Consider the following 19,027-nt stretch of genomic DNA (forward strand, 5'->3'; position numbering starts at 1 on the left):
AAAAAAAAAAAAAAAAAAAAAAATAAGTAACAGGATGAATTTGGCCTTTGGCTACATTTGCTATTTAGTCAGCTTCCCATCACTGTGACCAGATACCTGAGAAAAACAACTTAGAGGAGGGAAAGTTTATTTTGGCTCATAGTTTTAGAGGTTAAAGTTCATGGTCACCTGGGTCCATTGCTTCTGGCCGTGCAGTGAGGCAGAGTATCTTAGTAGGGAGCCTCTGATGGAGCAGAGCACCTCAACTCAAGCTGAACCAGAGACAGAGAAAGCAGGTGCTGGCGTGCTTTCTCTTTCTGCTTTTGCTCCATCCAGTCACAGCCTGGTGGATGTCCCTCCCACATTCAAGCAAGGTCTCTCTCAGTTTGTGGCCCCACATGCCAGTCATCTCTGGAAACACTCTCACAGGCACACCCAAGAATGTGCTTCATTAATTTCCCAGGCTTTCTCAATCCAGTCAAGTTGACAACCAAGATTAACCAATCATACTTGGCAACCACAGTCTAGGGCAAGACTTAGGATATGGGTGTGTTTTCAATGTGAATCAATTTAAGGTGGGCTATATAGTAAATCACTGCACAGGTAGTATTCAGATACAACAAATATCATAGAGGTAATAAAGTTTGGAAAATATTATACAGAGAAATACAGTAGGGTTTCCTGGTAGTGTTGAATGAGCCCCTGAGGTTTACAGTCCTGATTTTAAAATAAAATCAGTGAGCTCAACCGTATGATTTTTCTCTTCTCTGTCACGATTGTTTGAGAAAATGGAACACAATTACCTTCAACCAAGGTCAGGGTTATGACAGGCAAATAACAGGAAGAGGGGAACAAGGCCATTGATTGTATTTGCAAGGAATTCATTCTAATTATGGATCATTGAAATTAAGTTGAAAAGTAATGAAATTAAAAGTAAGAGGAAAAGTAAAGGAGTATGAGTTTGAAAAAATAAAAGGGTAGGATCAATGAATAAGAGGTCTTGGTAAGGTCAAAACATTGTGAAATGTGAATTGAAAGGACAGCCGGTGTTGGTCAAAGTAGGATAGAGACATTGTAGTTTCTGGGGATGGCAGTAACCATGGGAACAGGTGAACTACGAAAAAATCATTGACTCTGAAGCAGGTAATAAAGAACTGAAATGGCCAAAGTGTTGGATGGGTCACATAGTTGGGTATTGATTTCACCATGGATGATGTCTGAGGAAGACAGCCAGAACAAAAGTCCTCAACAGATGCATTACTGAAAAATCAGAACCAATCCACAGAGTTGGCACATTTTTCTCAGACAGAAGTCAGCCTTCCTTCTTGGTAGCTAGAAATAACAGACTGCCCGATGAAAATGGTATAAAGCATTCCTTCTGCTTTACCTAAGCTGACAATCAACAGATAAATCCTTGATTAAAATCAAGATTCTAAATGAGATCCAGTTCTTTTCATACTTGAGAGAAAAAATATCCATGAAGCACAAAAGAGATTTTATCTTTTTAAAAATACTAAAAGTCCTTGGGCTTATTCATGGATTTGGAGATCTCAAATAGTTGTTGCGTAGACAGACCCTGAAGGCAGGCTGTCAGGTTTCCAGTGCTGATTTTGCCATTTCAAGGCCTAGAGATCTTGGGCAGTTTCCTCTGCTTCATTGGGCCTGTTGCCCTCTAAAATACAAAAGTAATAATAATACTTAGGTCATGGAGTTGTTACAAAGATTGACTTACTTAATGCATGAAAATGTCTGGGATACAGAACCTACAGCCAAGTTAGTAAGGGTTAGCTATTAGCATTGTTTTCTTAAACCATACCCTCACAACACTAAAAAAAAGGCCCAGAAAAGCAAAAATGTTTGCTCTTACTCTATTCTGAGCTTTGCAAGACCATAGGCTTAATTTGTTTTCAGCTATTTGGTAATAATCAATTTTAAAAGCATCTCCATTCGTTTTAGAAAATAAGAACTGTAGAAAGGATTTGGAAATAATAGATGATTAAACCAAAGATGCAAAACACCTTATAAAGATGCACTTTCTCCCAGGCCAAGATGGGACTTTAACTTAATTGACTATAAGTAGCATCAAGAACATGACAATAACAAGAGAGGTTTTCCCACAGTGGAAACTGGGAGTGGAAAGAGGCAGAGGCAGTGGGCCTCAAATATTAATGTCTCTTTGATAACTTTGTTTCCCATCTAAAATAATAAATAGCCATTCCAGTTTTTAAAGATCAAAATTCACCCTGGCATGGTGGTCCACACTGGTAATCTCATCCACTTGGGAGGTTAAAGCAGGAGAATTGCAAGTCTGGGCAGTTTAGCAAGATCTTGTCTCAGAATAGAAAATAAAAAGGTCTGGGGATGTAGTTCGGTGGTAGAGTAATTGCCTGGCTTAGGTTCAATTCCCAGAAGTGAAAAATAAAAAATAGAAGTAAATAAAGATCAAGATTCCATCCTCTAAGCATGCAAGCCTGTAGCCCAAAGCCCTCCCCACGGAACTTGTCCTCCCTCGAGATCTTTGTCTACACTCCTGTGCCTGGAAAAGGTCATGAGAACAGAGGTTAACACTGCAGTTACAGCCATTTACTGGAAGTTTCTTGGGATGACTGAGACAGCAGTGAAAAATGAGGGTGGTTCTTAGCGTACGTTGGAGTTCTTGAAAGAGAAATGCTAAAATTTCCTCAGAGTGCCAGGCATGGTGGCACACAGCCAATAATCCCAGCACTCTGGAGGCTGAACCAAGAGGACTGCCACAAGTTCAAGGCCAGCCTGAGCTGCATAGTGAGTTCAAGGCTCAGAGCGAGACCCTGTCTCAAAAAATTACACAGAGCAAGACCCTGTCTCAAAAAATTCAAAAAAGAAAAGAAAAAATACCATGGTTTCTAAATTAAGCCCAAACTTCAGTTATTTAGGATCTTTGAAATGCCCTTATTATTTCAGAAAATCTTATACCTTGAAGTAGGGGAAGTGTGGCAATTTTCCTGACTCCATTTTACATACATTCTGTATTTCTTTTAAAATTGTGCCAGCTTTCTTTCAAAAAACAAGTGATTCTTGTTTTTAAGAGTTGAGAGTGAGGTTTTCACAAAAACACTCCAAAATATTTTGATGATTTTTCTGATTTGGATAAGGCTACATTTTATTACCCACGGAGGGTTAGCCAACCCCATACATATATATAAAAGAATTTTCATCTATCTCTCCCAGAAACATCAGAGTAATAAATTAGTCTGATTTTTGGAAAGCAATTTTATCTCCTGCTGATTCATAGATTTGATATCAATTTAAATTCTCCATTTATAAGCTTGCGTTACTGGTCATAATTTACTTGCTTTCACTTACTTGGTCTATAAAACTTCTTATAAAAGAGAAAGAGATGCAGGAAGCTTTGGGATCGTCAGTTTCTGAAGAAGCTCACATCTCAGTCTCTCCAGGATATCTTGAAATAGCTCCTAAAAGTTTTATCACTATGTGAAAAACACTGATTGTAGCTTTATTTAATTGATAAATCAACCTGCTCAATACAGAGCACTGAGCAGAAGTCTGGTAAGTTGAAGAGAGCAAGGGATGTTTAGCTCTATCAAGGACTTACAGATTAACTGGGAATGAGGAGACCTGAAAATAAATAAACAAATAAAGCATGATCACAAAAATTAGTCATAGAATAATACTGTAAAGTCATTGATGTAAACTAAGAACTCATAAGTGAGATTAAAATAACAGCCAAGTTAGTTCTGGATTTGGGTACAGATTTCTATTAGGAATCATGGGCTCGGTGAGACAGAACCAGTGTGCGGGAGGGAAAGTGAGCTTGCCTTTCACAGTGCCTAGAAGTGCATAGTACAGATTAGCATTCTTTGGGGGAGATGAGTGAGGATTAGGCAAATTCATTCAGCACAAGTCAGGATGGTCATAAATTCTGTAAATCCACTTGTTACCAGACGGTTGGTCTCAATCTCATCCAACATCTAGGCTCTTTGTATCCCAAACAAAGAATTGAGCAGGACACCCAGAAGTAGGAAGAGGCAGAGATTTATTAAAGAAAAGTACATTCCACAGATGGGGATCAATCAGACGAGAAAACTTAGGAGTGAGTTTGACTCTGAGCCACCAGTCTGCTTTGGGTTTGAGGAATGACTGGGGCCTTTTCTGGGTCTTGAGATCTGGGGCAGTACCTATGTGACTCTGTCCAGTCACTGAAACTCTCCACCCTCGTACTGGGAAGGGGTGTTTTGGACTTTCTGTGAGCCTAAAGGGGTCAAGCATGGCTGACAAAGCCCAGAGGGTGGAGGGATGTCAAAGCCACAATGCTAAAGCTATTATAAAGACAGTGGGGTTACCCTAGGTTACTCTGAAGCAGCTGGAGCACACGCTCCCCGGAGCTCTTGCCAGAGGTCAAGGAAGTGTGATAAAAGGAGGAGCATTTTTCTCAGGCTCCCGTCAGAATGTTGAGGCGATATGGTGAGAGCTGGATGGTCTCCAAGGGCCAGAAGGCGTCATGTCTGTAAGTGCGCCTCAGGCCAGAGAGATAGTCTCCCCCACTATCTCCTGCCGCCCTCTGGAATGCCCAGGTGGAGACAAAGTGGACAATCAAGTATTTCTCAAACCTTAGAAGATATTGTTAGATTCCAGCAAGTTGTCCCTTTGGTGGATTCGGTTCCCAACATAATTTCCGTGAGGCAATTTAGTCCTATCAGTTAAATCCCTAAGACTCAGCAAAGGATTTTGCTCTCTCTTTGACCATTCTGTAGCCATTTTGATTTTTATGTTATCAGTAGTATCTAGAGGTATAAAAGGACTTGATAAAAGTTGAAAAATACTTTACTGGGGGAGTGAGTCTTACTGAACTTAGAAGAAATGAGAAAAGAAGACTTTCTTTCTCTCCTAGACATCCTGCTTCGGAGTAGCTAGAATCACGGATGGGCACAGAACTCTCTGAATTTGCTTTTACACAGACAGTTTTCACACACAGTCACAAAAACACAAACAACAAAGCAACTGACTTGCCCCAAGGCAAAAATATAAATCCAGGGCCCAGGTTTATGTCTGCCAGTTTTTATACCACCGTCATGCACATACCAGAGAGTGGTTGGCTACTCACCAAACCCAGTCAACTGTGACCTGGAAATCTGACGTTTGGGCAGAAATGAAGTCCTCACTTCCGGGTTTGGCTCAGAAAAATATCCTGTGTGATTCTGCATGCTCTTTCGTCCCCTATCTTCTGGCTAGATCTTGGTTCCAGGATGACCTTTGAACCTGTCAGCTAGACCCCTACATGTCATCGTAAAGTCCGTGATCTCCAAGCTTCCCCCACAAACATCCCAGCCAGCTGGACTTTAGAAGAGTACATTCTGTTCTGTCAAAGCCACAGAGCTTCAGCTGTTGTAACAGCTAGCACATCCTTAACTATAGTTATTTAAAATATAGAAAATGAAAACAAAAACATACTACAGTCTCCCCTGATCTGTGGTTTCGTTTTTCCAAGATTTCAGAGATCCTTAGTCAGCCATGCTCTGAAAATGTTGATATTTGTTTTAAATCTTTCAAGATGGCGAGGTCACATTCATCAAATTTTTTATTGTAATGCATGTTATAATTGATGTATTTTATATTTCATTTTTATTAATGCATCACCACACCTAACTCATTAATTGAACTTTTTCATAGGTCTATAGATATGGATCACAGGAAAAAGCATGGTCAGTACAATATGGGGTTCAGGGTCTTACAGGGGGTCCTATAGAGGGGCCCCCCATGGATACAGGGACAACTGTACATATAAGACTGCTGAATTGTGTTGGGGAATGTTAAACATTTATGAAAGGAGATCTATTGTGAATTTGTCTTTAAAAGTCAAAAGTAAAACATGTGAATAATAAGTATAACAAAACTCTATGTGTAGACACAGAGAGAAGAGGGCCTAACCTGTGATACATATGCTGTGTCCTCCCCTTTCCCTAAATATGCTATGGGAGTCTAGCATAGCATATCAGCCCCTTCCCTTAGCTCCAAATCTAGGAGTCAGGTGTTGCTGCGCTGAGACAGGCTTCCATTCCTTTGTCCATTAAGTTCTTAATGAATTGCATTCTTTGTTTAAAAAATATGCTGGGGGAGCCGGACTAGATTCTATCTCTGGGTTGTTAGTTAGCTTTCCCACTTTATGGAATAAATTTTCTGACACCAACAGTCTAAGGGAGGAGAGGTTTAATTTGCCTCATGGTTTCAGAGGTTTCAGTCCACGGTCATCTGACTCCGAGGCAGCAACATCATGGCAGAAGGGTGTGATGGGGCAAAGTTGCTCAGGTCATAATGGCTGGGAGGCAGAAAACAGGGAAAGAGAACCTGAGAGCAGGAGGCCAGAGACCAGATATAGACCAAGGTCTTCTACGATCCACCCAGAAGTTAGCTTTACTAATCCCCTAGGCATTTTTCCAACCAATCAAGTTGGCAGTCAATATTGAGCATCACAGTCGGAAGCAGAAGGACCCAAATTTGATCCCTAATAGGAAAAAAAAAAAAAAATACACACACACACACACCATCACAGTAGGGAAGAGAAAAACTCTTCATTCATGGAATAAAAAGTTCCTGAGAATGTGGTTTCCCACAGGGCCCCCTTTTATTGTGCAACTTTTCACTCCAGTGATATTTTACAGGGAAGCAAATGTACAAACAAATTGTGTTAGCACTGCTCTGATTGAAGTGGCAGTTGAGAGCACGGCTTCTGCCAAGGAGTGTTTCTGGCATCCCTGGAAAATCCAGTGGCATAGTCCGAAAGCCACAATTAACCTTAATTCAATAACAGAATATTAGGTACAATCACACCACATTACAAGTTACCCTTATAACTTAGACCAGCCTTATTTTCTATCAGCTTGTCGGTATTCCTGGAAGTTATTTAAATTGTAACTGTATAATTCCTTAGGCAATATATTCCATTTTCCTTTAATTTGTTTTGCATTCATCCTTCCTCCATTTTTTTGTACCATTGGCCTAGCTCAGATCCACATTACATTTCTCTCATATTGCAATGGTCCCAGTTCCTCCCAAACTCTCAACAAATTCACTGAGTCTGTTCCCCAAACCCGTAACCCAACTGGTCTTCCTCAAACATAGATCTGCGTGAGTCACTCCTTTATCTCAAATTCTCCAAGGCTGACTTCATACTTTGAATATAAATGCACAGGCCCAGGACCCTTTGTGTCATGAACTCACCTCCTCTCACATTGCTGCTCTGCCTCCTCCGGCCTCTGTAAGTTTCCTCAAACATGGCAACCATGCCAGTTCCCTGGGCCTGGACCTGTCTTATCAGTCAGACTCTCCACAGTGAAGGTCTCCAAAATCATAACCAGACTGACCCTTCTAAAACATGGCTCTGTGGCACACACAAGTATTTCATTCCTGTTTGTGGTCCAATTTGACCTTCTCCAGTAGCTCTCCCTGTCTCCCCTAAATTGACCTCTTCTCCCTCTGCTCTCTGACCACAGCACCTCACTTCCCAGCATTAAATAACAAATTCATTGTTTATTTGCTTTGCCTCAAGCACATTAAGGATAGGGTTTTTCAGTTGTTTGCCTCTTAAACCCTTAAAATATTGCCTAGCATATATTTGTTTCTCAGTAAATAATTGTATGAAAAATTAATGAAAGGATTTCCTTGAGAGTTTATAGCATCTAATTATTACTCTTTCCACTTCAAAAACCTTCAAGCCCCAACTTGATCACACCGCAGGTTCCTTTTCACCACAGCCTCATTTCCAGAGTCCTGTGGATATTGACACATGCAACAGATGAACCTCAAAGGCTTGATTCTAGGTAAAGAACACAGTGTCTAAAGATTTGCAGGAAGCGTACATAGTGGCACACACCTATAATCCCAGCCCTCTGGAAGGCTGAGGTAGGAGGACTTTGAGTTTGACCCCAGCCTGAGCAACGTATCAACTTAGCAAGACCTTGTCTCAAAATAAAAAAATATACAAGGGTCAGGCACACAGTACAGTGAGAAGGCCCTGGGTTCAATCCCTAGGAACAAAAAAAAAAAAAAAAAAGTTTGTAAGGTGGGATTTCATTTATGTGATAGAATCCAAAAACCAAAACTATAAAGACAAAGGATGGATGTGTTGTGTCAGGACTAATGGGTGAAGACAGTAGGAGCACTGTATAGGGGCAGCTTTGGGGGTGATGGAATGTTTGTATCTCAATGATGATAGGTAGTTACATGAATCTATACATGCGCTGAAATTAATAGAACTGTACTCCCAAACTCATTTGCTATATGTCTATTTTTTGAACTAAAAATAAATATGTCCCCAAAAATGTTCAATCCTATAGACTCTAAAATCTAGAAAACAGTTCTTGCTGCTCCCACACCTTGCTCTGCCTCTTCTGTCTTGTGACTTCTCCTGGGTCTGTCCACATTCTTCTAAGTTTCTCTCAGTCAGACCCTCCACACACAAGGTCTTCAAAATCCCAACCAGACTGACCTTTCTAAAATACAGCTTACCAGTTCCTCCTAAGAAACTTTCAGTGGCTTCCCAGCCATAGCAGCACTTTTTGAACCTTTATTATGTTAAAGCCAAGACTCCTATTCAGTTGGAGTCTTTTTCAGGCCCTCAATATGAAGATCAACTTGGAGATTCTCTTGTTTGGCCTAGTTACCAAGAGATGGGATGCTCGGAGCCACACCAAAGTGTCTCTCTGCAACCCCCACTTTACCTTGCACCCCAGTACCCCAAAGTACCTCCACAGAATCCTGAGTGTGGGGAGACAAAAGCAGAAAACCAGTGGCCAATAGGACAAAGTCTAGGCATTCTTAGTTGTATTTCTGGTCTCTGGGAGATCTTCCTATTTGTCCTTAAGAAATACAGGGCCATAAAAAGGGTATCAGTCTTGGAAGCCACTGTTTTAAGCCTCAATCAAGCCGCTTACAAGCTGTGTAGACCTTATAGAATTTCTACTACTCAGAAATCCAGTTAATGTAGTAAGATCCATATATCAGTACTCTCGTGATAACACTGTATAATATCCAAATTATTTTATAAAGTATAAACCACTTTGCAAAACATATAATAGGCAAGATACAAAATCAAAACACAAAAATTAACAGCCGTCCTATACACTAATTATGAACCCACCCAGAATTCGCTAACAGTTTTAACACCTAGGAACCAACCTACCCAAGAAAATGAAAGACCTCTATAATGAAAATTATAGAACACTGAAGAGATTGAAGAAGATACTAGAAAATGGGATGACTTCCCTTGTTCATGGACTGACACAGCTAATATTGTTAAAATGGTTACATTACAAAAAATGATCTACAGATTCAACGTGTTCCCCATTAAAATATCAACAACATTCTACAACAGAACTAGGCAGAAAATCTCAAAATTCTCATGGAATCAGAAAAGATCCAGAATAACCAAAGCAATTCTGAGCAAAAAAGAAATATGGGAGATATCAATAATATCCGATTTCAAATTATTCTACAAAGTCATATTAATAAAAACATACGGTGAGCAAATAACATGCGAATGCCAGGGTAAAGGATGGCAGCAGTGGGAAGAAAAGCTTGAAAAGGAAAGCCACCATGGAAGAGCCTCACAGGGGTGCAGTCGCCTTAGATAGGGCAACAGAAGGCGGGGTCCAACCCCCGAAAGTGTCTGCCCTCTCCCAAGCTTCAGTATTTCAGAGATTAACAACAAGCAGCAGCAACACTTAATGTGCATGCGGTGGAAACAGAAGCAGCAAAAGGAAAATTTGATGCTAAGAAAAAAATTTAAAAAGAAAGAGAAGCTCTTGGTGATAACACTCCACCAGAACCTGTACCCAAGAGCATTTACAACCAACGAGTCTATGATGAAACCACAGTAGACCCTAAGGATGAAGAGGTTGTTTGTGGTGAAGCCACAGATGAATTTGCTACTGACTTCAACAGAGAAACTTCTCCCAAGATTCTCCTCCCAAAGCTAGATAGACCTCATGGGAGAACAGTAAGACTGTCAACAGCGCTCAACAGTCATGCCCAACTCTTGTGTTTATTAGAGAGGAGGACAGGCTCTGAGAAAAATTATTCCACAGTGCATCTCAAGAGATTTCACAGATCTAACTGTGCTTAATGAAGATCGTAAAATACCACACGGACTTATTTTGAGTCACTTGCCAAATGGTCCAACTACTCATTTTAAAATGAGCTTCAATGAGCAGTGCTCATCTTCGAAAAGAAATTAAGAGAAGAGGCAAGGACCCCACAGACTATGTACCAGAACTAATTCTGAACAATTTTACAACAAAGCTGGGTCATTCAACTGGATTTATGTTTGCTTCTCTTTCCCCATAATCCTCAGTTTATTGGAAGACAGGTTGCCACATTCCACAATCAGCAGGATTACATTTTCTTCAGATTTCATAGATACATATTCAAGAGTGAACAGAAAGTAGGAATCCAGGAACTTGGATCATGTTTTATCTTAAAATTAAGGTCTCTTCAGAAAGGAACCTTTGAGTCTGAATATGGTGAGCATGAATGGATCTACAGGCTCCAGGAGATGGGTACAAGTGGAAGAAAATTCTATGTATAAAGTACTGTAGGAATTAATACCATTGGATTTTGCTGAAGAAGTCTATCTTGAGCTTGGTAAATTCTGTTAGAGAGCTCCCTTTTCAAAATGGCATTTATTGACTTCCTGAACTTTCTTTCATATCTGAACAAATGTCCCAACAGCCATGAATTACTACTCTGTATGCACTAAATACAGATAAAAGTGGTGAGAGTTTACCAAAAAAAGGCATATGGTCCTGGCACAAAATACACATGTAGACAAATGCAGTAGAATGGAGGCACCAACAAATCCACATGCCTGTAGCCATCTGATTTTGTACACAAAGGAGCCAAAGGCACATGCTGGAAAAAAGACAACCTCTAACAAATGTTACTGAGAAAAGTGGAAATCCACATGTAAAAGCCTGAAATTAAATCCTCATCTCTCTCCCTATACTTAAACCAAATCAAAATTGGTCGAAGACCTAGAGTTAAGGCTGGAAACTTGGAAAAGACTTCTGACTACAACCCCAACAGCACAGAAAATGATAGCTAGAATCAACAAATAATGCTCCATCAAGTTAAAAACTATAAATCTATACAGCAAAGGAAACAGTACAGTGAAGAGACAAATGAGAGAAAAATCTTTACTAGCTACTCTTCTGATAGAAGATAAGATTTAAAATATATAAAGAGGGAAAAGAAAAAATATGAGAAAATGAAAAAATGGAAATAAAATGCTTGTAAATGGGGAGGGGAGGAGGGGGTGAAGGGAGGGCAGGGACAAGGGGAAAAAAATGAGAACCAAGACCTGTCATGGGAAGGTACAAGATCCCAGTAATGAATGTGAATATGATGAATGCTATCATTATGTATATCTAAAATGTATCCATAAAGTTAATTTTTAAAAAGTAAATTCTAATCTAGAAAAAAAAATACAACCACAAAAAAAGAATGCTGGCAAATATGCCAGGGAAGTGAAACACTTCTACTCTGTTGATGGGAATGCAAACCAGTGCAACTACTATGAAATCAGTATGGTGATTCTTCAAAAAAACCAAACACAGAGCCAGGGATTTAGCTCAGTGGCACTGTGCCTGCCTTGCAGGTGCAAAGTCCTGAGTTCAATCCCTAGTAACAAAAAAAATTTTTAAATTTAAAAAATTAAAAAATAAATTGACTCCAGCTATATCACTCGGGTATATATTCCTGAAAGAACTGAAGATATCACACTATATTTTGCACAAGTATACCCATGTTTATAAGTGCAATTCACAATAGCTAAGCTGTGGAAGGTGCCTCAATGCCCATCAACAGATAGACAATTTTTAAAACCTGGTGCGCTTACCCATGGAATATTATTCAGCCATAAAGAATGAAATGTGATTGGCAAGCAAATGAATGGAAGCAGAAACCATTGTGTTGAATGAAATAAGCCACTCTCAGAAAAATTAAATGTTCATATTTTCTTTTATATAAGCAATCTAAAAATACATTTTAAATAAATAAATAAGTGAGAGATGAAAGAACTAGAAAGAATTTTGAGATGTGAAAGTAGACAGGGGAGGGGAGAAGGAAGAGAACGTAAGTGAAAAATCATCAAAATGTGTTCTGTGCATATACCAATGCATCAAAATAAATCCCATTATTCTGTAACACATATATGCACCAATGAAGATGCATAAGTACTATTATTGGTACAGTACTACTATTGTACTGATGTAAGGGGAGTCAGTGTAAGCAGTGGCATAAACTATATATAGGTTGAGATCCTGTGCCTTGCTCAAATATAGTTACTGCCATTTGCCCTCCGTGGCAAGTTTGTAATCTCACATGTAAAACTGAGTGAATACAACACCATAGTTGGACATGAGACCTCCAGAGGAAAAAGAGGGCTCTCTCTTTCCATAACCCTTTTTTAAGGACAAGGACATCATTTTCCATGGCCATCCAGCAACCGTGACTTACCTTGGCTGGGTCCACATCACACAGTTAGGCAGCCATGGGAAAGGGCTGATACCAGCATGAGGACGCGTGTCCAACAAGATGGCAGCCGTTCTAGAAAGAAAGGAGGAAAAATGATTTTTTGTATAGTCACTCGATAATGTGAGCTTCAAGTCTACTCTGGGAGTCCTGTTGCTAGGCCAAGCCCAGCAATATAATAAAACCTTCCTCTATTCCTTGAAGAATTTCTTAATATGGTGTCCACTGTCCACAATGGGGAATATTTTCTGTGAATTCTTTTAGCTAAAAATAAGTTCTATCCTTTGATTCTTCCTTACCAACATATTTAATTATACCCTCATGATTTATAGAAACCATTTAAATTTTCCAAAATAGGGGCTATGGGTTAGCTCAGTGGCGCCGCGTTTGCATCATAAGTGCAAAGTCCTGAGTTCGATCCACTGTACGGGGAGTAGGAGGAGTAAAATTTCCAAAATAGGTTAGCTTCCAAAAGTACTTTGTTGTGTGTAACATGTACCTCTGACCTGCCCCACAGGAGTCACGATTTCATAGGAAAGAAGTAGTTTTCCAAGAAGAAAAAATTGATATAAACAAAAGTAGGATGAAGGAAGTAGAATTCATCACAAAATTAAAGTGCCAAAATTGTATTCAAAAGAAGCAAATAGAATTGCCTTCCTGTGTTGGGTGGCAAAAGACACAAATATCCTGAAATTATAGAGCTAGTAGTGACTTACACATACTGTTTATGTATAAGGACATTCAAGATGGTCACACAATGTGTAATTGTGTAACCAAAACAAAATGATATAATGAGTGGCCGGGCTGGGCCTGGGATCTTTGCCCTAGTTGTCAACCCTAACTCAGAATCCATCTCACAAGATCACAATTACTAGAGTTTCAGTAGTTCCAATCACATTCCATTAGATACTTTTGGGTTTTTTTGTTTTGTTTTTTTTGTACCCAGGATTGAACTCTCACTTGCAAGGGCAAGTGGTGGAACCTCTGAGCTAAATGCCCGGCCCAATCACATTCCATTAGAGAATTGGAGAAGAGGAAATAAAAATATAGAATTAAAGAATACTTTTACAGATAATGGAAGACTGTGCCTCATTTAATTTTAAAGTTTATCAATAATGTTATCAAGGACAAGCCAGAATAATTTTTATGAACAGGATTTTGGATTTCGCTGAGAAAGCAAAACACAATTTTTATTATCATCCTTTCGGATGGAAGAATGAGCCAATTTATCTTCATCAAATCACTTCCATCTGTTCATGAAAATAATTTCCATTGAAAATAATTACCCACCGGCTTCCAGCTGCTTGGTGGCTTAAAATGTAAGAAGTGTCCTTTTCATTTTGGGATTTGCCAGTGTTCAGTGCTTTGCACTGAAGTTCTTAGCCTTCTCAGTGTTCAATCTGCGGTACAAATCTGTGAACTCATCTGTGCCCAATGATGCTAAAAATGGTACAGAAAAATGAACCTCATTCCCTTTTCTGGATCTTTATTATAAAATATATGAATGAAGCTTCAATATATTACTAATTTGTGGCTTATCATCTAATAATCAGGGCTCAAATTCCCATCAATAACTTATTTACCCATTTTTTTAAAAGTTAAATTTGTGGCTATAAATTATGCTAAAAACATGGTAACTTTCAAGGCCATAATTTTGAGTTTTGTATTCCAGTAGATTGGAATTTAATTTCTGAGTGACCTTTGCCAGTTACTTAAAACTCAACACTTGGTGTCCTTATATGCATAGTGGAATAAAATATTTGCCTCTAGTATTCTTATTAATACCACATTGTAAATAAAGTACTTAATACACGGTTGGGATGTAGCACTCCATAATGTATCTGTGCTGATTAAAATGAATCTGTACATGTCTAATATTCACTGAGAGTCCAAAACTCTCACAAAACATACAAAGACATGTGAAAGAAAGTTTTGCGAATTTTTTCCTTGCCTTATATTTTGAAAAAGCTCCCTCGGAGCTCTCATTCTTAAAATCTTTAAACTATTTTAAAATAACTTCTAAATAGGAAAAACTTTCTCAATACTTTTTCATCCTTTTCAATTTAAAAATAACTCCTAATGACAAAGTTAAGGATGACTCATTCTGCATGCATGCGTGAAAACTTGTATTTCTTTCAAGGATCTTTTGATGGCACCACGCTGAACAAAGAAGCATTACTATTAAATCAGATTAGAAGAGGAAAAAATATACTGTACTCGAAATTATGGATTAGGGGTATGGTCGGTACTACAGCATATTTTAGCATGTATGAGGTTCTGAGTCCAAGCCAAAGCACCAAAAACAATAAATAAATAAAAATACACCTAGTCACAGTTTTTGCCAACTATGTGAAAGAAGAAAAACTGAGTTAAAGCTGAAAAGAAAAAAGACTAAGTGTTTTTGTGTCATAGACTCCTCCAAACAAAATGTTTAAATGTCACAGATACGTGAATGTAACAATGGGTGTTTATAAGGGATGGGAAGGGAGGGGGAGGGAAAGACAAACCCCTTCCGTGATAAGCAGCTACTCAGTATTGAGAATTTGGAGCTATTCTAACACAAACACTATTCTAGGGTGTCTAAAACTGGGTGGTTCCAAATAATTAGACTGGTGAATTTTGTCTGGAAGTGTTAATTTCAACTTTTTTATAGTAGCAAAAACATTAAACAATCTATATAGTGAAAATAATTCTGATGCATCCGTACGATGAAATAAATGTCTCTAACCTTCATCTTGGAAGCTCAGCCTCCAAAACTGTGAGAAATAATCTTTTTATTTTTAAACTACCCAATCTCAGATGTTTTGCTATAGCAGCACACACCAACACAACTGGGGATTAGAAATGTGAGTACTACTATTTACAAAAAAATCATACTCATTAGTGAAGAAAAAAATAAAACTGCAAAAGCAAAATGACAAGACCAGTGAAAAACATCAGGACATGAAAAAATACCTAAGTATCAAAAAATTTAAATGGTATGAATCTGCTTTTTTTGTCTTAGAAGTGTAAAATTATCTACATACAGTAAAACTTAGAATCTAAGCACACATATCAATATCCTAACAGGAGTATTGGATGTGGCAGTATTATGTTCTTACTGTTATTTTCCTAGTCTTTTTCTCCAGTGTTTTCATTTTATACGATTCCAAGGTGTCACTTACTGCTTATACTAAATGTCAGATATTACAGAGGTACTTTCTCTAGGTAATGAAATTCATGTATAGCTTTCAAAGTCTTTCCCATCCCCAATTTAGTAAAAAAAAAAAGAAGAAGAAAATATTTACAAGTCATGTATCTGATAAGATATTATGTTCAGAATGTATTTTTTAAATCTTACAACTGAATAGTAAAAACATGATTTTTAAATGGTCAAAGGAATGAAAGACATTTCTCCAAAGAGAATATACAAATGGCCAATAAGTTCACTAAAACCTGTTCAATGTCACTATTATTTAGGGAAATATAAGTTAAAATAATGAGACACCATTTCACACACAATGGCAAAGCTATAGTTAAAAAAAATCAACAATAACTGTTGACAAGGATGTGGGGAAATTGGAGCCCTTGTGCTCTGCTAGAGGAAATATAAAGCAATGAAAACACTGGAAAACAAGTTGGCAGCTGCTCAAAACAGTTACCAGATGATTTAACTTCACTCCTGCATATATACAAAAGATAACTGAAATCGTATTCACACCGGTACTTGTCCTTGAATGTTCACAGCAGCACTATTCAAAAAAGTAGAAACAAATGTCCACCAACTGACTAACAAATAAAATGTGGTATATCAGTACAATGGAATATTACTTGGCCATAAAAAAGAAGCACTGATGACATTCTACATCTGATGATCCTTCAAAAGACACCAGGCCATATGATTTATGATTCTATATATATGAAATGTCCAGAACAGGTAAACACATAGAAACAAAAAGATTAGTAGTCACCAAGTGTTAAGAAGAGAACAAAGATAAATGACTGTTAATGGGTGCATGGTTTCTTTTAGGGGTGACAAAAATGTTTTGAAATTATGATTGTGGTGATGGGTGCACACCTTGTAAATATACTAAGGGTGCACACCTTGTAAATATACTAAAATATTGTGCCCTAACTGAATGCATTGTGGGCAAATTATACTTCAATAAGCCTACTAAATCAACAGGTGAAAATAAAGACTCTCCCTCCTGCTAAGCATTTACAAAAGTCCCATTGAACTGACTTCCTCTTCCACAGACCCACCTTTCTCTCTTGCACTAGTTTGCTTCTTTGGTCTCTTTCTTGTGGGTGGCTGGGCAGTAAATTACTTCCTCATATGTCATGTCATGTTCTTAATAAATTATACAGTAAGAATAGAAAGAACCACCAGCGCTTTAGAAAATGTAATATATAATGGCTCACACCATGGCTATGAAGTCAATCCAAATATAAAACTGTGTTCTTAGTTACATCAAGTGTCAACAAATAATTCCGAAATGCTGAGCATTTTAGTAACGAAGTTTAAAACACAAATATATATATATATATAGACAAGAGGCTGGGGATTTAGCTGAGTGGTGCTGCTGCCTGCTTCCCAAGCTAAGACCCTGAGTTCAATCCCTGGTACCCCTACCCCCCAAACAAAATAGAGAGAGACAGAAGAGGAAACTCAAAATGTACAACTTGGTATATTGTACAAAAAATTTTAAGCACTTAGCAAAACATAGATTATATCGCCATATTAAATCATATTGTTTAATAGCTATTTGGGGCCATATTTATAATGTACCATGTTTTTATTATATAGATCTCATCCTAAATTTCCCCTCTTAATTTTCCCCCAATAGAAAATAAAGCCATGCATGCTAAGAGGGTTATTTTGAATGCTGCATATGTCTGTTTTATGTTTGAACGATTACGTAGGGAACCATTTTAAAGAGCAAGCAAGCTGGCACTTTTTTTTTCCCTCTTAAATGATGGAAAATTTTTGCATTTGCACATTTATTTTATCTGTATTGATTTTATATCAGTATGTCCAACTTTATTGCCACATTTAAAACACTGTATTTTCATACTTTATAGTTAAAAAAAATCAACAATAACTGTTGACAAGGATGTGGGGAAATTGGAGCCCTTGTGCTCTGCTAGAGGAAATATAAAGCAATGAAAACACTGGAAAACAAGTTGGCAGCTGCTCAAAACAGTTACCAGATGATTTAACTTCACTCCTGCATATATACAAAAGATAACTGAAATCGTATTCACACCGGTACTTGTCCTTGAATGTTCACAGCAGCACTATTCAAAAAAGTAGAAACAAATGTCCACCAACTGACTAACAAATAAAATGTGGTATATCAGTACAATGGAATATTACTTGGCCATAAAAAAGAAGCACTGATGACATTCTACATCTGATGATCCTTCAAAAGACACCAGGCCATATGATTTATGATTCTATATATATGAAATGTCCAGAACAGGTAAACACATAGAAACAAAAAGATTAGTAGTCACCAAGTGTTAAGAAGAGAACAAAGATAAATGACTGTTAATGGGTGCATGGTTTCTTTTAGGGGTGACAAAAATGTTTTGAAATTATGATTGTGGTGATGGGTGCACACCTTGTAAATATACTAAGGGTGCACACCTTGTAAATATACTAAAATATTGTGCCCTAACTGAATGCATTGTGGGCAAATTATACTTCAATAAGCCTACTAAATCAACAGGTGAAAATAAAGACTCTCCCTCCTGCTAAGCATTTACAAAAGTCCCATTGAACTGACTTCCTCTTCCACAGACCCACCTTTCTCTCTTGCACTAGTTTGCTTCTTTGGTCTCTTTCTTGTGGGTGGCTGGGCAGTAAATTACTTCCTCATATGTCATGTCATGTTCTTAATAAATTATACAGTAAGAATAGAAAGAACCACCAGCGCTTTAGAAAATGTAATATATAATGGCTCACACCATGGCTATGAAGTCAATCCAAATATAAAACTGTGTTCTTAGTTACATCAAGTGTCAACAAATAATTCCGAAATGCTGAGCATTTTAGTAACGAAGTTTAAAACACAAATATATATATATATATAGACAAGAGGCTGGGGATTTAGCTGAGTGGTGCTGCTGCCTGCTTCCCAAGCTAAGACCCTGAGTTCAATCCCTGGTACCCCTACCCCCCAAACAAAATAGAGAGAGACAGAAGAGGAAACTCAAAATGTACAACTTGGTATATTGTACAAAAAATTTTAAGCACTTAGCAAAACATAGATTATATCGCCATATTAAATCATATTGTTTAATAGCTATTTGGGGCCATATTTATAATGTACCATGTTTTTATTATATAGATCTCATCCTAAATTTCCCCTCTTAATTTTCCCCCAATAGAAAATAAAGCCATGCATGCTAAGAGGGTTATTTTGAATGCTGCATATGTCTGTTTTATGTTTGAACGATTACGTAGGGAACCATTTTAAAGAGCAAGCAAGCTGGCACTTTTTTTTTCCCTCTTAAATGATGGAAAATTTTTGCATTTGCACAT

At 37.9% G+C, this 19,027-nt stretch overlaps 1 pseudogene; it reads left to right on the forward strand.

Annotated features, from left to right (window-relative positions):
* Positions 1–3,745: 3,745 nt before the first annotated feature.
* Positions 3,746–10,558, forward strand: LOC104865391 (annotated as a pseudogene).
* Positions 10,559–19,027: the final 8,469 nt, after the last annotated feature.

This window comes from Fukomys damarensis, unplaced genomic scaffold, assembly GCF_012274545.1.
Source record: "Fukomys damarensis isolate Sample0158 unplaced genomic scaffold, DMR_v1.0_HiC HiC_scaffold_14, whole genome shotgun sequence".
NCBI lineage: Eukaryota > Metazoa > Chordata > Mammalia > Rodentia > Bathyergidae > Fukomys > Fukomys damarensis.